Genomic DNA, 20,009 nt, shown 5'->3' with positions numbered 1-20,009 from the left:
CTGTTCATCAATACCACAAAGTACCCCTACCTTTTAGGAGGATTATAATGATGATGACAGAATATTGTTTATATATTAAGTATATTAATACACACTTGTGAGACTTATATTTTAAGTATATTAAGATATATTTATGAGTCTTTTGTGTTTCCTTTGTGGTGGGAGAAATAAATAAGCTGTCATATTTCTGATACCTATTTTTGTACAATGAACAACGTTTTCTAAAAGGGACCCTTTTGGGAAGACCTTGGACATGAATCATACCTTAGCATTGTTTTAGAGATTTTTCCCAGAGTTCTTCCCAGAGGAGGAGGCATAGTCAGCCATATTGGCTCCAGGATGAACCCAGGTTTTGTATGAATCTAAAGTAAGAGCCTCCTGTGTGAAGGGGCCCTGAGTTAAATTGTATCTTGTTCTGGACCCCTGACTACCCTCCTCCTTCTAGTCAGTATAGTAAATAAATTTAAAAGTAGACAGTACAAAGGGGTAATAACAAGAAACAAGATTGCAAAGGGGAACCTGGAAGTAGGGTACAAACTGTCCCAAAAATCAAAGGAGCATAAATTTACAAATTGAATCACATATTAACTAAAATTCACATCCTGGTAATATGTGTCGCGTCAGGAGAAGCCATCTAGACTTCGCTGTTAACAGTTCTGGTCCAATGAAATGTAAATTCCACAGCTCTACAGTTCCAGACCAGCAGAACATCAAAAAGGTGGTGATAACTTGGAGATGACGTGGACATGTTGACTTTGAAGTTTTACCAATAACTTTCAGATGATTTGGATATGTTAATAAACTGGCCCCAAGATAAGAGTCTGTTTCCCCCCAAAACCCTATAAAAATGAGACCTCAAACTCCTGCCCCCCACCCTGAGCCTTCTTCCCTTTCCATAAGATCCATGCTGCCCAGTGCTCCCAACTCGAATCCATGGTGATATGAGTGATTCTCTGTGCCTCTCCCCCTCCCCATGGTACCTGTCTCCTTTCACCATCCCTTGTTGCCATCTGTGTCTGTATCACTTTTTGCCACTTGTCTCTGCTTTTATGGGATTTCTGCCCCCATATCCTCTGTGTTTAATGAATGTTTAATTGCCTCGTTTCCCACTGCCAATCATAATATTTTCTGGTGAGTATCCAAAGAACCAGACATGCCTGTCCCCATTTCATAATTTCATAAATTAATTATCAATTCAGGCCCCCTGAGCCATGGGTTTCAGAGGTGGTAGTAGAGTCAATGAGGAAGAAATAATTTCCAGGTATGATGATCATAAAGGAAGTGGTATTTGAACTGAAACTTAAAGTAGGGGGAAGAGGAATAGATAGTCAGCAGGCAGAGATAGACAGTATTAGATTCTAAAGATATAGATAATGATATTTTATTATATTTATTTTATTTTATTATTTGAATTATAACAATTTTATTTAAACAACACTTTACATACATTGTTATCTGAGCCTCATAGCATCCCATGTTCTAGAGTAGGGGTTCTTAACTGTCTCTGCATCATGGATTCTTTGGCAGTCCTGCACAACCTATGTACCTCTTCTCAGAATAGTGTTTTGAAATGCATAAGATAAAACATAGGATTACAAAGGAAACCAAAGGTTAGTGAAAATAAAGATGCATTTGATGCATCTGTTTTTCTGATCAAAGTTCATAGACCTCCTAAAATTTAAAAACCTATGTATTAGAGGTATTATTATCCCTAGATGAGGAAATTGAAGTCCAATGAGGTCAAGGCACTGGCCTGGGGTGGGGGTGGGGAGGTCACATAGTTACAAGAATAGGACATAAGTGTCAGAAGCAGGATCTGACCCCTGTTCTTACTGACTCCGGGGCCAGTACTATACTACTCAAATTGTCTCTTTCAAGGGGATGGTAAGCAATCTAGCTTGGGTTTCCAACCTGAGATGACAGTGGTTTAGTCTTGTAGGTTACAAATTCTGACAGAAGAGGAAAACTCTTGAGACCCTTGATTGTCATTGAGGATTAAGGAACATCCACTGGTTTTAAAGACTGAGGTTATGGGTCCAAAAAAAGTGGACCATTGAAGGGCTCTGTGTGATATGGTAGCTTGGGATTGAGAGGAGGAAGCACCTGGGTGAATTTTATGTATGACCCATCCCAGTATTCAGCACTGTCCCTTTGGTTGGGCTTGGAATCTATGTAGTGGGGTCAGTGCTCCTCACCCAGTGCTCCCCAATCTGAATGAGCTCCCCTTTCTTAAGCATTCTGCTTCTGAGTGGGCTTTAGATGTCACCAAAGGTGAGACCATACTGTTAAAGGAATTCTTGTGGGTCTATGGCTATCTTCATCTGGGCTAATGAAATCAACCAATCAACCAAATTAACCAGTTTTTATTAAGTACTTACTAAGTGCCAAGCACTGTGCTAAATACTGTTGATACAAAGTGTGGAAACATATTAAAAATTACTTTTTTATTTAATTGAAATATTAAGAAATCATATCTCTCTGATCTAAAAACTCATTCATCTCTTCCGTTTAGGAAAATGGGTAGAACAAAAACTAAGACCTTTTTTTTCTTTTTTAAGGAAATAGACTAAGTTTGATAACCAAATTTAATTCTAATCTACATAAGATCTTTGCCTCCTTAAATCTCACTTAACTCAGGTAGTACTTAGACCCACTGAAGGGAAGTATCCTCTATTCCACTGAAAGGGAGGCAACCTCTTCACCTCATATTCAGGAAAATTTCTTGATATTGATTTTCCATTTATTCCTTGGAGGAGAGTGGTTTAAGAGAGAATAGGATGGTGACATGCTTACTCATTTCTTTTGGAATATTAGCCCATGCTGCATTTTTACATATCTTGGTTTTCTTCAGATTCCTACAAATGTTATGTCAGAGGATGGAGGGGGAAGAGATGGAGATTATACCAATTGCACATCTCTCTCTCTCTCTCTAAGACAGAAATGCTTGGAATGCTTGGGTATTGCATTAATGACAAAATTAAATAAAATTATTTTTGGCAGACTTGAGCCTAAAATGCAGAGTACAGTATTAGTATAAATGTTTTTTTCTTAAACCAACAGTCCCTGCCCTCAAGGAGCATATAGATACATAGCTATATACAAAATACTTACAAAGTAGATAACAACATAACCTCAGAGTGGAAGGCACTAATAGCTGAGGGACCAGGAAAGGTCTCATGCAAAAGATGACCAATCTTGAAGGAATCCAGAGATTCTAAGAAGGCAGAAGTGGGAATAGCATTCTAGGCATGGAGGTCAGCTAGTCCAAAGGTATGGAAGTGGGACATGGCTCCTTGTGGGTGGGAAACAAGTAGAACAGTAATTCATCAAAAGGATTGGACAAACTTTCTTTAAAAATTGACCAACTAGTACAGATGTATTTCACAACCAATCTTGGCTCAAGCTTCTGAAGGAGTTGACATACTGCAGCACAGTTCCTTTTACCCCACCCCCAACCCTCAATCTGGGCAAATCCAGCAGCTGTTTCTTCTGGCCTTAAGGAATGAACTGAAAATCTTCCTGCACCGCTAGAGAAACCCCTCAAAACATCCAATAGGAGGCCATTTAATACACATAACCAGCACTGAAGCCTCTCCCTTGGCCTAGGGTGTGGGGGATTCCCTGAGATAGATGTTCATAAACAGTGTAAAATTATTGGGAAATCCTGGGAGGTTCTCCGTGCTTTGAATGAACTAATCTAGGAAATTCCCTGTTCCCCTGGTGTGTGACAGTCCCTACTTTGGAAACCATGTATTTCTTCCTGCAAAAAAAAAAAAATGGCCCCGGAGTGTGGGTTTTGAAGATTGATTCAGTTGGTAGATGAGTCCAATGTGCTGAATGTTCATCTCCATAACTTTCTGCTGCTATTCAAGGCCTGCAGGGCAGCTGGTGGCTCACCATTAGCCATTATTGTAGTAAAATGGTATTTATTTGCTTTTGATTAGTTCTGAAACAAGTTTGTCTTTGCCCCTACTGTTGTTAGGAGAAAGGACATAGAATGCCCCTGGTTGCCAGGTAATGAGCAGACTTGTAGAAAATCAACAAGTTTAAGGGAAAAGGGTAGAGTCTAAATATAAAGCAGCAATAATCCACAAGAGAGCCCCCACCCATCCAAGGCATTGACGAATGACTTAGCTCAATGCTCCTTAACCACTTAGCTGAAGGCAATGCCACTGTGAACTTAAACACTCAAACCTCTGCAAATTCAGACCTGTATTTTCAATTGTTTGTTATACACTCCACCGAAGACTCTTAAGGTCTAGAACTGGAAGGGATGGTAGCAATTATCTAGACCAGTCCTTTCACTGACATCTCTGGCTGAATGTCTCAACAACACCTCAAATTCAATATGCTAGAACCAACACAAAACTGAGGTCATCTTCCCTTTAAAACCTGCCCCTACTAAATTCCTATTTATGTTGATGCTGTCACCATTTTCCCAGTCAAAAGCCTAGAATGATGCTTGAGGGTCTTTGCCCTCACCAACTCTGCTCCCCATTGCCAATTATTTGCCAAGTCCTGTCATCTTTACCTCTGAAATAACTCTCAACCCAACTCAGCCTTTCCATTGTAATCACCCTAGTTCAAGTTTTATAATAATAAATACCTATCACCTGGACAATTATTAGCAAGGAACTGTTAGCAGGGCAGGGTAGCTGGGGTTTTGACTCAGGCTACCGAAATGTGGTGGTCCTCTGGTTTGTAGGGACATACCGCAGAGGATGACTACCTCTACTTCCTCCCCCGTGCAGGATCCTAATGCTGTGGTTCCCCTGTTTTAGGGCCTTTCTCCCAAAGACTGTCTCCTCTCCTAATACAACTGCTTAGAGGGCAGATTGTCCTCAGCACTGTTAGCTCCCCTCAGCTGAATTTACTCTAAGCAAAAGGTGTAATAGCACCCTGCTTCCAATATCTCTCCTCACCACTCTTCCACAACATTGGCAAAACAATTTTCCTAATCTAAATTTCCAACTATGTCAATTCCCTGCTTAAAATTTTTGATGATATTCTATTATTTACCAAATAAAATAAGCATTCTTTCATTTATCATTTAAAGGTTCTCCATATCTGGCTCCGTTTTACACACTTATTCCATGGCATTCATCTCTGTGTACTCTACCTTCCAGACAAATTGGACTCATCTTGTTTCTTCTACCTTAGTGCTTTTGTAAATGCCTAGAACAAACTATTCCCCTTGCACCTGCCAACTAAACCTACGGAGATCTTCCTTCATGGCCCAACTCAGATGCCATCTACTCCATCAGTTTTCTCTGATTACCCTTGTTAGAAGAGATCTCTCCTCCCTGAATCTCATGGGCTACTTTGATCTCTCCTATGAACTTACTAATTTTTTTAATTTGTGTATAGTTACTTGTGTATCCATATTTAACTAGATCAAAAGATTTTTGAGGACAGGAAATTTTTATCTTTGTATCCAAAAGACCTAGCTAGTGAATTGTACATAACAGGCATTAAATGCTGGCTTCAATGAGTTGAATTGAAAAATATTGAAAAATAGAATAGAAAAAATAAGCCAAATTTTGGCTTACCAAATTGTGAGAAAAAAATTTTAGGATACAAACTAGCTACAGGTTGTAAAGTCAGGGTTTCAAACCCATTTAACAGGATCAAACAATCAATAAACATTTATTAAGCACACAGTAAGGGCCAAACGCTGTACTAGGAGCTGAGGGTACAAATAGAAACAAAAGACAGTTCCTGCCCTCAAGGGGCTGACAACTTGATAGGGGAATGATGAGTTAGTCAAGTAAGGCAGTTGGGTGTCAAGTCGATGGAGTGCTGACCCGAAGTCAGGGAGACCTGAGTTCAAATTTGCCTCGAACACCACACTGGTTAGTGGGTAAATTGTTGTTCTTTTCGGTCCTTGGTCCTCAAAAGGGACCAATGACATTAGGAGGGTGACATCTTGACTTGCAAATAAATTGGATTTAAGTGAGACAGAATGGTACAAAGTAATCAACCTCACTTTCTCCTCCAGAGTCATCAGAGTCTTAGTGGCAAGATATAGGTCAAGACGACTGGTGAGTAAGATGGCCCTGGTGAGGAAGTTACTTAACCTCTCTCAGTCTCTGTTTTCTCATCTATAAAATGGGATGATAATAATAATGCCTACCTCACAAGGTCCTTTCGAGGATCAAAAGAGAAAGCATATGTAAAGAACTTTGTAAACCTTATAGTACTATGTAAATGCTAGCTTTATTTCTTTCAGTTCCAATTTGTTTATGAAGCAAAATGATACTTTTATTTAAAAATAGATTGTATGTTATGGACTTACACCAGACAGAGGGTTTTGAGGCTTTAAAGGTAGTGTTAAGATGTAAATATGGGGTCTTAACCATTTAACAATCTTTAGGATTTAACTTGGCTCTTCTTTAGGGTGTAGCTGTGAATGGGATCTGCCATAGGATGAGGCCCAGAGCTGTTCCTAGGGAAGTATGAAGCCATCCAGGCCGGGGAGAGAGAATTCCCTGTTCTGTGAGAGGTTTAAAGCATCCCAGTGATTTGTAAAAAGCTGGAGTCAGTTACTGTGGTAATGTCATCACTAGGGACCAAAGGTGGAAAACAGTGTCTAGATCAGAAGCAGAAGGCGATACCAAAAATCAGGTTTGGAGAGGGAGTAAAGAGGTGTGGGCTGCATGTCAAGTTCATGGTTTCAGCACTGAGATAACTGAAAAGGTTCCACAGAAAGTTCACACACTTTGTCATAGTCAATTTCCTGGGGAAGTGTTTGTGTGAGTTTCAGCCCCTACCATACAAGGCTAGGCCAGGCTTCCAACATTTCCTAAATTGTTTGCAGCTGGACAGCTCCCTCCACCATGAGCAGCGTTACCCTCGGAGGAAATGGCTGTTTCTAAGTGGTGGCAGACTCAAGGAAAATGAGTATTTTTCTAGACAAGTTGGATTTTTCTTTTAATATGCCAATGTGTGTTGTGAGTCCTTGAATTGGGTTATTTTAAAGGAATGATAAATCCCTTTTAGGTGAGATAATGTGTGATGGACAAGATAGACTAAGGAAAAAGAAAAATGAAAAAAAAATCAGTTATAATCCCGATGGTGGGGAACCTGGTATGTGCTGGTAATTTAAGTAATAATAGTGACTGAAGGAGAGCCTCTTCCCTGGGGGCATCAATTCAGTATCCAAGTAGGTATAAACCAGAGGTAGGACTAGGTCAGGGTTTCCTGAGACGTCAAAATCTAATGGGCTGACGTGGAAAGAGTAAACTGAGGAGAGGTCGTGATGAAGTGGAGAGGGCACTCGATCTGGAGTCCTTCGGCATAAAGTCCAGGCTTCCCCACTTACTATCTGCCTGACCTTTGCCAAAATCTTCTAAACTTTCTGTGCTTCAGTTTTCTTATCTACAAAATGAGGGAGATGGACACAATTATCTCTAAGGAACTTACTAGCCCTCAATTCTATGATTCTACTTAGGTTTGCATGGAATCAAGAAGCATGGTACCAGGATCATTGGCAAAATGTCTATTTGCATGTTATAATCTTGCCTCCCCAGGGCTTTGGTCATTTATGGCAGCAGCAGGGGCTCATCCTTCTCTGATTTGTTGGTACGGTCTCCCAGATTGGTTCTGGCAAATCCCTTCTTGGTTAAGCCACAACATTCAGGATGTGGTCTCTGGTCCCACATAAATGAATTTTCCAGATAATTGAAACTTGTCACTTTAAATAACAAAACTTGTTTTATTTGAATTGTTTTCAATGGAAATCTTTCTAAAAGGTATTACTCAGTCTCCTGCCTTCTTATACTCATTGATTCTACTCTGTGATTCCAGTATATTCTTTTATTCTTATTGACTCTCTTATTTGCCACAGTGACTACTCTGAATATTTTAATTTCTCCTAAAGCTTCCAACCACATCTCCCCTAACACCTTGCAACAGATAACTTAAGTCTACTGTCTCATGGAGAAGGGTAAAGCCAGTCTTTGGCAGCACTCTTACCTGATTCCTCCCCTTCTCAAAACTTCTCAGAAATAACAATATCAGAATTTCCTTCCCTACTCTCTTTGAGATGAGTATGAACTGGAAGCTGATTTATACTGACAGTAAAGAATATTACTTCTTACTAAAGCTAATCCACCTTCCTGAGTCATTAATTCCATTTTCTCTGTTCTTTTCCCTCCATGTCTCCTGCTTCCCTAGAAATTGTCTAGGAACACTTTCCAGTAATCATCTTCTTTGTCTTCAATCTTTCCGTCTCCATTGCTGCTGACAGAGGAGACTGAGAAGACAAAGAAAGAGAGAGAGAGGTGGAAGGGAAGGAGAAGGGGAGTGGAAGAGGATATAGAAGAGGGGAGGGGAGGAGAGGGAAGGAACATTTCATTGGATCATTCCATTATATCTAGCTACTGCCCCATCTTCCTTTTCCCTTTAGTAAAGCATTAGGTAAAATACCTCCTGCTGTTTTTATAAAAAGGATGAATAAATCAGGTCTAGACGAGTGGTTCCAAATTTTTTTTTGTTCCTTAAACTCCTTTCAGCAACAACAAAAAAGGTATTGTGAACCTCTAGAGTAACTGAATATACTATCCATAATATTCTTTTAGATTCATTCTCTAAGTCTTTACAATAACTACAATGATAATTTTTACCAAACAAGTTCCAAATTAAAATTTACATTAGAAATATACCTATAAAATAGACACTTTTATTCAACCTATAGTTAGGAAACCTCTAAATATAAAATTATTATGATTATTTTATGTGTGACATTACATAAAAGTTAAAAGAAGTAATCCAGCTAGACATCATATGCTTACTATTATCTGCAAGATTTCATATTAAGTGTTTTTATTTTACAAATTTTATTGAATATAAATAACATTTTAATGAACTAAACTGCAGCTTTAAAGATGTTTAGCATAATATAATAATCATATATTGGCTTAATTTCAATATTGAACTTTTAATTTGAATGAAGGTTTGCAACATTTGGCTCACCACCAGACCAATATAGTGTTAAATATAATTCCACATTGAGTTTATTTCTATATTTTGATTAAATAAAGCAAGAATAAAATGAAAATGCTTATTTCATACAAAAATTCTGAGAGAAATTTATTTCTGCCCCTTTTTATCCACTTTGCCAATTGTTGAAAATGAATAGCTCATTATGATGTAAAATATTTTCTTTTCTACTGGCTAATGAAAAGACTATTAAATGGTAAATGTATTTAAAAGTTCAATTATATATATATATATACTTATATATATACATATAGATAGATAGATTCATTTTAAACAATGTTTATATAGAAACTAAGTTTTACAAAGAAGGAAATCTTTTCAGACACGACTTTGTTCCCTTTAACTATTGGCATGCTGGCTACACTTTCATAAAAACTCCACTGAACAATTGGCCAATTTTGCCAAACAGTTCATTTGAAAATTCACTAGGGGCAGCTAGGCGGCACAGTGGATAGAACACTGGCCCTGAAGTCAGGAGGACCTGAGTTCAAATCCGGCCTCAGACCAAACACTTGACACTTACTAGCTGTGATCCTGTGCAACTCACTTAACCCCAATCGCCTAAAAGCAAAAAAAAAGAAAAAAGAAAAAAAGAAAGAAAGAAAAAAAAATCTCCAGATAGAATAGTAATATACTCAGAGGATAAGTTTACATCTGAAAACAGCCTTAATATTACAATGAACGCTAACATATGGTTGTTTCTGCAGAACATTTTTGATGATCCGTGATGGTTTTAAGATGGCTCGTAATGTACATGTTCAGCAACCCCGGTTTCAGTCTAACACATGGGCTATAAGAATGCAAACAGTCATAACATCTTGATCACACAATTACACAGCTGATAAGGTACGATTAGAGGGGATTGAGAGAGCTACTCTGGTTCAGTGCACAAAATGTAAATGTGGGCATGTGCATGCACCTGACCAGGTGTGGGGAATTGATTTATGTTTGAAAGTTGAACCCTTGTGGTGGTTTGGAAACAATTTGATGGTAGGCTGGAAAACTGCAAAAACAAACTGGGCTTAGTCAGAGGTGTCATATTTTGATGTGACAGCCGCATGAACACCAAAATCACTGTGTACATAATCACGATGGTTTTAAATCATTACAGAAACAAGCCCATAATGCTTTAAACAAGCATGTGATTATTGTCAGAAAGGGAAAAATATATTTGTAACTTAATTGGATTCACAAACCATTAAAAAAGTACTATACAATAGTAAAATAAAATAGATTTATAGTGGGTTGAATGGCCAGACTCAAAAAGTAGCCATTAATGATGACATATCAACTTGGAAGGAGTCTCTGTTTGTATGGGTCTAGCCTCTGTCTTTGGCCCTGTGCTATTTAATACTTTTATCTAAGATTTAGATAAAGGCATTCCTATCAGATTTGCAGAAAACACAAAGCTAGGAGGAATAGCTAATACACATTGTAATAGAGACAGGATGAAAAAGGATCTTAACAGTCTAGAACTTACAAATTATCTAATAGGATGCAAGTTAATAGGGATAAGTTTAAAGTAATATTAGGATTCAAGAAATCAAATTCACAAATATAGGACAGGGAAAACTTGGTAGACAGCAATTTGTCTATGGGTCTTAGTAGACTGCATGCTTAATATGACATCCAAACAAGTTCTTATCAACCAATAGACTTCATTAAGAGAAGTATAGTTCTAGGAATAAAGTGGGATGCCTCCCCACTGCTCCCCTGGTCAGACAGTATCTAGATAATTGTGTTCAGTTCTGGGCACCATATAGAAAGGACATTGATAGACTGGAGATTGCCCTGAAGAGAACAATCAGAATGGTAGAGGGCCTTGAGTCCACAGGATCAGCTGGAGATACTTAGCATGGGGAAGAGAAAGCCAGGGTGGTTCAGGTGGGAGTGGGGGAGGGAATTGAACATATTGGCTGTCTTCAAATACTTGAAAGATTGTCATTTCAAGAGGGTTTAGGCTTCCTCTGCTTGCCAAAGGGCAGAACTAGCAATGGGTGAAAGTCCCAAAGAAGTAAATGTGGGCTTGATGTTAAGAAAAATCTCCTTGCACCTAGGGTTATGCGAAAGTAGAATGAGCTGCTTCAGGAGGTAATGAATTGCTCTGTAATGGAAGAGGCTGTATAATCAGTTTGAGGGTATTTTGTAGTGGGGATTCTTTTTTGGGTACGATTTGGACTAGATAGCTGCTGAGATGCCAGCCAACTCTGAAATTCTGTTATTTTGTGATTCATGGCCAAACTTCTAGAAAATTGTCCACATCAGATGCCTTTTACTTCCTCACAACTCACTGTTTCCTCAAGCCAATGCAATCTGACTTCTATTCTCACCATACTAATAGAAATATTCTTTCAAATATTACAATGACCTCCCAATTACCTTATCAACTGTTTTAAAAGTCCTGTTTCTCCTTGACCTCATTGCATCAATTGACAAGTTTAACTACTTCCTCCTATTAAATAGTTTCTCCTTCTTTGGCTTCAGATACAACTTTCTTTGTACCTTCCTAACTGGCTCTTCTTGGCTCCCTGGTCCTCATCCTTTTCCCAATCCCTTAATATGGGTATCCCTCAATGTCCTGCCCTTATTCTTCTCTTCAATCATCACAATTATATATATCATCAGCAAATTTATATTTCTAGCCCTGACCTCTTTTATAAATCCCCACACCTGCATCTCTAGTTGACTACAGGGCATCTTTTACTTGGATGTTCTATTAGCACCTCAAACTTCACATGTTCCCAAATGGAGCTTCTTATCTTTCCTCCAAAACCTACCAGTTCTTCCAACTTCATTATTTCTGTTAGCAACACCCATAAGTCAATCAATATTCTGTTTTTGAAACTTTGCTGTTATCTTTGAATTTTCCTTCTCCCTTAACGCACAGAGCCAATCAGTTACCATTTCTCTCTTCTATTCCTGCAATCTCTCTTGCCTCTGCCATTCCTTATTATCATTGCTACCCACCCCACCCCCACCCTCAGTTCAGGTTCATATTACCAATTCCCTGAACTATTGTAGTAGCCTCCTAAGAGGTCTTCCTTCCTTTTCTCTCTCCTTCATCTACCCTTCAGATAAGATTGATTGTATTTATACATAGATCTAATCATTCAACAAACATTTCAATTCAATAAGCATTTATTTATTAGTCATGTACTCTGCTCAAAACCCATTGATGTCTCCTTATTCTTACTGAATAAAGTTCAAACTCCTTTGTTTGGTATTCAAGGCCTTCTGAAATCTGATCACACTATTCTTTCCAGCTTTATTCCCTATTACTATACTGTCTCACATACATACCCTGTACTTTCCTCCCTCCATGCCTTTTCTACGCTACCTAGTGAATTCCTGTGCATCCTTCAAAGGCTAATTCACACTCATCCAGAAAGCCTTCCCTGATCCTCCCAGTCATAATTTACATAACACTTAATTGGCATTTTTCTTATGTACTTATCATACATTATTTTGAATTACAAGTTAGTCTAAGTGTCATATCTCTCTATGAGATAGCTGTGTCTTAAGCTGAGATTTTACATCCCAATCCATTATCCTAACATAGCACTTTGCCTTTGGCTAATTGTTTAATAATTTATTTTTAAAATGAATATACAGAACATAATTTAATAATAATAATAATAATGATAATTTTTATCAATGCCCTATACAAAGTAGATGTTCAATAAATGTTTAATTGAATACCCAAAGGTTATCATTATGAGCCTCAATAATTGTATTATACTGAACTATAAAATAGTGGTGCTCTCAGGGTAAGTGGGATATATAAGGTATGCATTTTCCATAGTAAATTTTCCCAGAGTGCAATGTTTTTTGAGTTCTTATTTCTGCCTTTTGTAGTTTTGCAGTTTTCTCCCTTGCTTTTGTGCTTTCTCTCAAGTACAATTTGGAGTAAGTGGCTTTTGAGGTTTTTTTCAACTTGAAATCTTATGATTTGATGAGCTTTCTCTCATATTTCCTTTTCCCTAATAGCTGCTTATAATCTGCTATAGTCTAATAAATGTAAAAACAAAGTTTGTTAGAAATGTGTGTGAAATAAGTACAAAGTTCTAAGAGAGGCCTGTGGGGCTCTCTTCTAAGTCAAGCTCTTGACTTTAGGACTCAACACTACAAGCTGGTGTACTGGAAAGAAACAAAAATTTGGAGTCAGAAGGTTTGGTTTTGACTTAACACCTGTGTGACCTTGTCTCACTTTTCTGAGGCTCAGCTCCTTTAAGTATTTGAGGCCATTTTCATTCACTTTCTGGTTCTTAATTACATTCTGAAAAATTGTTTGCCAGGTAAGGGACTTCACCCAAACTGTGAAGTGTTATTATACATATGATTAAGAGAGAGTCACTTTACCACAGCCTGGTCAACATTATTTTATTTCATAAAATCATAAATTAAAATTGTCAAACATCACCATCTCAGTCTGAGTAAAATTACCTCATCACCTATTAATTTTAACACTGCAGAGTGTGACTTATTAGAACCTAGTCTTAATATTTACAAGTATTCCATGTGAATCAAACAGACTGGAAGTGTTCTAGTGCTATGGCTTGTTAAAAGAGAGAATGTACACAATATCATTTAAATATGTTATCCTTTATTACAAGCAAAGCTTCCCAGAAAATTAATTTAAGAGAGAACACTCCAATTCAGTAAATACCAGAAAAGTACACACACACACATACACACACACAAGGAGCCTGTGTTTGTTTTCCTTTTGAGGACAAGAAGGCTCAATGTAAACAAATAAATAAATAAAACCCAGAACTCCTAAAATGCACCGCATGTGTTACAGGGAAGACTAGAAATCATAAATGATATGAGTAACTGTACTTAATTATGACAGGAAGCCAGCATATGGAATCTTTGTGGCGAATAGACATCTTTCATTTCTAGTATTATATCATTCAGTTCCAGGAAACCATTATCATAATCTGAAATACATAAGTAGGTGAATGGCTACAAGAACTATTGGACAGTCAGATTTACAGTACTCGGTTTTATTTCTCCTGAATTGTGCTAAAGACTGAATCTTAAGGCACTACAAAGAACCTGGATTAACTGGAATGCTCAGGGAGTGGTATATCCTGGTTACTTGAACTTTATGATTAATTGAAGATTACAGAAATTGCTTTTCCCCTTCAATACTCCCCCACCCCCAACTTTGGGTTCCGATGTTGTTTAAAAAAAAAACTTTCCAAAATGTATTAGGCCACTTTTTTTCCTTAGAAAATATGGTAATGAATATAATTTAAATGACAAGATTTGGAAGTGTTTGAGGGGAGAGGTGATAATTTTCAGCATCAATTCTTATGATAGATTATTGTAGCTACAGATGTAGAAGGCATAATAAACTGAATTGAATGTGTGTGGACCAAGGGGCATTTTCAAGAATTTGCCTTAAAATTAAAAAGGACTAAAGTCTAACGCATACTTTGTTTTCAGGGGATTTTTCTCTTTTTGGCTATATGAAGAAGAAAAGTCTAGTTAAAATAAAATATTGGTTAATGGAGGTTTTATCTTGACTTTCTCAAAACTGTCAATACTACTCGTTGGGGTGGGATAAAAAGGGTGCTGCTAGCTTTTGAGTCAGAGGACCTATGTTTGAATCGTAGCTATTACACTTATCACTTTTGTGCTCTTGGACAAATCACCTAACCCCTCTAGATCTCAATTTCTTCATTTGCAAAATGATGAGGTTAGATTAAGTGACCTCTTAGCCTAAGCCTCTCATTCTCATAAGCCAATACGCAATGAAATACAGTTGTAAACTGACATGGAATGATTTTGTGCCTTTAGGTCACAAATTTCTTTTCGCCTAGTGCAAAACACTTGGCTGCCTCTAGAGAAGCATTGCCCCTAGGTTTAAGGAGCTCATATTTTAGGACAGATAATGTATATTATGCATAGAATGACTGAATGAATGAGAAAGCATTTACTGAGCAAAGCACTGTGTTAAGTGGTAGGGACAAATACAGAGAAGACCTTTCTTGCTCCCAAGGAGTTTACATTCTAATGGGAAAGACAAAGCACGGGGGAGGCTTCAGTTGCAAGGGAGATGGAAAGGTAATGCTTCTTTATTTATGGCATGCTCACTGGTAAAATCCTATCCTTTTCTGATGTTCAACTGTTTGATGCCGTCAAGGACGTGGTTATCAAGAACACTCTTCTCTGGCTTTTCAACAGCTATGGCTCAAGTCCTCATGGAGAGGCCTATGGTCTAGGGACACTGGTCCTCCTAAGGTCCTTGGTTTCAGAGTACTAGGCTATCTCAACTGGGATCTTTGGGGAAGTGGTGGTTAAAGTAATAGTGATGTTTCAACTCACCTGGCCCATGTCACTCTCTGCCTCTCTCTTATTGTGCTTGGCAGCCTCAGCTGGGGCTGGCCTGGTTACTTCATAGATGGCAATTGGTCAGCACTTGGTGGGATGGGCTGGCCTCTTCTCCATGGGAGTTATTTCCCCATATTATGGCTGCAGGATCTGAGCCAGAAGCAGGACCAGTGGCCTGAAGGGAGGCTGCCACTCTCAAAGCTCTTGGGTTTACCTGTCAGTTGATGACACTTGGTTAAAAAAAAAATTGGTGTTACACACACACCCCTTGAGGAACTGCTGTGCTGGGCTTCCAAGGGCTAGGGTATCATGCTACTCCCTTCTACACTAAGGGGACCCTCTGTTCTAGATCTAGGAATGGAGTTGGACTGTCTTTGGCCCTGGGGAACCTGGCTTCCATTGAGAAAAATTTTGCTCCCTTTTCTCACATTCCTTGTCTTGTTAAACACCTATCCCAGCACTTTGGAGATGATTTCACTCATAAATTAGGTTATGGTTCCGTGTTTTTCCTAAAAGTGGGAGAAAAAAGAACTCTATATACGATACAAATCAGGTATGGAATAAGTAATTTATTCCTATACTCTCCATGGGTGCAGGAGAGGATAGAAGGAGGGAGATAATTTAGAACTGAAAATAATAAAAACAAAATAAAACAGATAAAACAAAAGAAATGCTAAATGTATAAGGCTCATAGGGTACATTAACAGAATGACTTAAAAGGAGGAATAATTTAATGTAAAACTGCTGTTACAGTCTTCCTCATTAGAACATAAAGCAATTTATAGGACTGTTAATTAAGCACTTTATATTTCACCTTGTTTACACAGTCAGTTCATGTTTGCTGGTAAACAGGCCAGGCTTATGCTAGTTCTATTATTGTGGCCATCCTCTCCTAGAATACTAGAATATTTACTAGGGTCTCCTCCCCTGCCATCCCTCATTCAGTTCCAACCGACAATAACAACAAACAAGGAAACTAAGTGGCTTAGTGGATAGAGTACTGGGCCTGGAGTCATGAAGACCTGAGTTCAAATTCAGCCTCAAGCACTTACTAGCTGTGTGACCCTAAGCAAGCCACTTCACTTGTTTGCCTTAATCCACAAGAGAAGGAAATAGCAAACCATTCCAGTATCTTTGCCAAGAAAACCCTGCAGACAGCATAGGTGTGCTGTGGTCCACGCAGTCATGAAGAGTTAGACATGACCAGTGGGACCCAATTCCTCTGGGGCCTCTTGAAGTCACAAGACTGCCCTCAAGTCTAAACATGTACAACTCAGGGTACTCATTCAACGAAAATCAAGAAATAACAAACACAAAAGCAGAAAAAGAGGTCAGGGATTTGGGCATAATCTCAACTGATTGAGTCTCCCTAGCCCAGCTGCCACATGGCTGAGATTGCCATGACGTTAAGATAGAGAGAGCCAGTCCTTTCCCACCCTTTACTGATAGTTTTGGATCTGTACGATGCCACATCGATTGTCAAAGTAAGAATGGCTGAGATAAGAGCTATTTCTTCTTCTAGCTGACAAAGTATCCTGACACTGTAGGGAAAAGTATCAAGGGAATACTCAGGATGTACTACGTCATACCAAGGTGCAAAGTGCTACCAAAGATCTCAGAGGGAAAAAAACTCAAAACCTTGAATAGAAGCAGATGAACGAAGAGGAAAAACATTAATAATGAAGGAAATATGGCCTCCACATCTAGTAAACAAGTTAAGGAATCTATGAATAAATACTGCCGAACAAAGGGAAATGATTCAACACTTGATGAGATGGAGGACACTGTGGAGTTTGGAAAGAATGTGGAACCACAACACACGTTTCCTGAGTGGTTTAAAAGAGAAATAAGCATTGTGAGAGAAGAATCTATGGCCTGCACATCAGAAATAATTGACAGAATAGAAAAATTGGAATCCACCATGGCAAGTCTCACCAAAGGAACAAAAGAGAGGACCACTGACTGAGAATGCAAATATACAGAAGTGAAAGATTATCTAGAAGAAGAGAAGCAAAAAAGCAATAATATTAAAAGAAAATGTTTTCTATTCAGGCAAAACATATTCATCTTGAAAACAGGATGCATAGAGAAAAGTTAAGGATAATGGGTCTCCGAAAAGAACATGAGAAGTCAAAAAGCCCAAACACTGTAATGCAAGAAATAACATAAGAAAACTGCCTGCAACTTCTGAACACAGAAGTCAAAATGTCAACCGAAAGAATCCACAGATTGCCTCTAAAAACCAATGCAAGGCTGCAAACTTCAAGACACACAGTGGTCAAATTTAATAATTCAATTCAGAAAAAAACAAATTCTCCAAGTGATCAAGAGAAGACCTTCAAATATGAAGGAAAGAAAATTTGGATAACACAAGCCTTTTCTGCACCCACAAGAAAACACAGGAGGGAGTGAAATGATGTGTTCTAAAGAGCAATGGAGCTCAGGATGCAGAACATGGTAACCTATCTTCATTACAAATAAAAAAAAGATGGACATCCAATAAGAAAGAGACATTCAAAACACTCTTAAAAAGACTGGACCTGGAGAGATTATTTGCTTCTTGTACACCCCCAACAACAAAAATGTAGGAGGAATGAATGAATGTAGCACCCAAGGACAGCAACAGCAATAGAGTGACAGGAGAGAGACCAGTTAGAGATTTCTTTCTAAATGTACACAAGTCAGGAATCAGGTGGAGGTGGTGGTGTAGATGCAGGCCTGGGGAAGTATGGAGAGAGCCTTGCCACTCTCCACTGATGGATGAATCAATGCTTTTTTCTTGTTTGCTTATTATTGTCGTTGTTTTTGTGAGGTTAAATTTCAAAATCAGAAGGTGCATGGAAGGTAAGAGTGGAGGAGGAAGATCAAGGGATAGTGTGTGATGTGACCTGGTCTAGTTGAGGGTTAGCAATGAAGGGAATGTAACTTGGTCGGTCTTTCAGGAAAAAAAGAGCCCGCAGGGGAGTGGGTATTAAAGCAGGGGGAAGTTAAAAAAAGAGGACAGAAGGAAGAAGGCCTAACTCTGGAGATGGGATGGGGTTCTACTGATGAATGTTCTCATGTATGAAGAGAGATGTTCTGTGAAGGGAGACGGGGACCTTATGCCAAGTGTTATCTGCAGAAATTTGGTGCTTGAAAAGACCACTCATCCTGTCTCAGGAGGGGAGGAGTTATGGGAGGCATCAATCCAAGGAGGAGATTTTGAATCAAATGTGAATAAATAGTAACCAAGGAGGGGTTGTTTTTGTTTCTTTGGCAAAATAGTAACAAAGTCAGTGGTGGGCAGTATAATTAAGAACAGTATGGGGGGGGGGTATTTTGCCATGAAGAAATATTCTTTCAAACACCTGCGGAAACTGGCATATTTCTGGGAGTGAAGCATGATGGAAAAGAGGAATCCACACAATAAGCTCTACAAGGAATGGCAGAACTGCTTAGGTGGGGAGCCCAGAATGCATACCTTGGAAATTTTGACTCCATGAGGAATACAGAGAATAGAGATAGCCTAGGTTAGTACAGGAGCCATTGCTATCCTTTCTCTTTGGAGTTTTGCTTATAAATTCATTTTTCCTACTTGTATCTTGTCATTTAAATCTCCTTTCCCCCCTCTCAGTCCAGTAGATTCCCCATTCCTCTCATCCCTTTCAACTACTCCTGCTCATTAACTTAAAAAATTTTATTTTTTCCATTGCTTTCTAGATATGATTTCTCTGTCTATTCTAGATGGAACTCAAAGACCCAGTGTTTAATAAAGTAAAAAACATAAATTACCTAGGAAAAAATCTCCTTATTTGATAAAAACTGCTGAGAAAACTAGAAATCAGACCGGCAGAAATTAGGCTTAGAGCAAACCTAAAACCATATTCCATAACAGTCTGTAAGTGGATACATGACCTCAATATTAAAGATCATACTACCAAAAAATTAAAAGAAAAACAGGTCAAATAATTCTCACAGTTATGGGAGCATATGTATTCTTAATTAAGCAAGGAATGGAGGTAATTGCAAACGATAAAATAGATAACTTTGCTTACATGAAACTGAAAAGCTTTTTGCATAGACAGATTTAATGCATTTAGGATAAGAAGGGAAGTGGTTGAATGGGAAAAAATTTTTTTCATCATTCTTTTCTGATAAGGGTTTGGTATCCAAGATACATAAACAACAAATAAACAAACATATGTGTGTGTGTGTGTGTGTGTATGTTTGCCCCAAGGAAACCACTGATAAGAATAAAGTGCCTACATACAACAAACTATTTATAGCAGTGCTTTTTGTGATAGAAAATAACTTGAAACGTATATGCTCATTAATTGGGGAACTGCTAAACAAATTGCGGTTGCATAAATGGAATGTTATGATGCTGAAAGAAATTATTAATGTGATGAATACAAAGAAACATGGAAAGATCTACATGAATTGATGCAGAGTGAAGTAAGCTAAGCCTAGAAAACATTATTTGCAACGACTACAACAATGTAATTAGAAAGAACAACCATACAAAAAAATCAAAAGTGAATGTAGCAACACTATAAAGATTAAGCATGACTCAAATGCAGAGATATGAAAGGACATACCCAACCCAACCCTTTGTAGAGGTGGAAGATTTGCAGCTGTTGTACATGGCACATGTTTTGGGACTTTTTCAATGTATTGATCTGTAATGAATA

At 38.2% G+C, this 20,009-nt stretch overlaps 1 long non-coding RNA gene across 2 annotated transcripts in view; it reads right to left on the bottom strand.

The window, feature by feature from the left end:
- The window catches only part of LOC144457837 (uncharacterized), an 88,490-nt gene that overhangs the window by 53,637 nt on the left and 14,844 nt on the right, over positions 1-20,009 (bottom strand). Inside the window, exon 3 of one of the 2 annotated variants that reach the window (XR_013487383.1) lies at positions 15,334-15,553. This is a non-coding gene — a long non-coding RNA (uncharacterized LOC144457837). Of the gene's footprint in view, positions 1-13,583; positions 15,554-20,009 lie in introns of those variants that run through there. The other variant, XR_013487382.1, reaches the window with a different exon arrangement.

Source organism: Phascolarctos cinereus, unplaced genomic scaffold, assembly GCF_003287225.1.
Source record: "Phascolarctos cinereus isolate Bilbo 61053 unplaced genomic scaffold, phaCin_HiC Scaffold_5;HRSCAF=322, whole genome shotgun sequence".
Lineage (NCBI taxonomy): Eukaryota > Metazoa > Chordata > Mammalia > Diprotodontia > Phascolarctidae > Phascolarctos > Phascolarctos cinereus.
The sequence above is the reverse complement of the archived record's forward strand: the minus strand, read 5'-3'. Positions and strand labels throughout refer to the sequence as shown.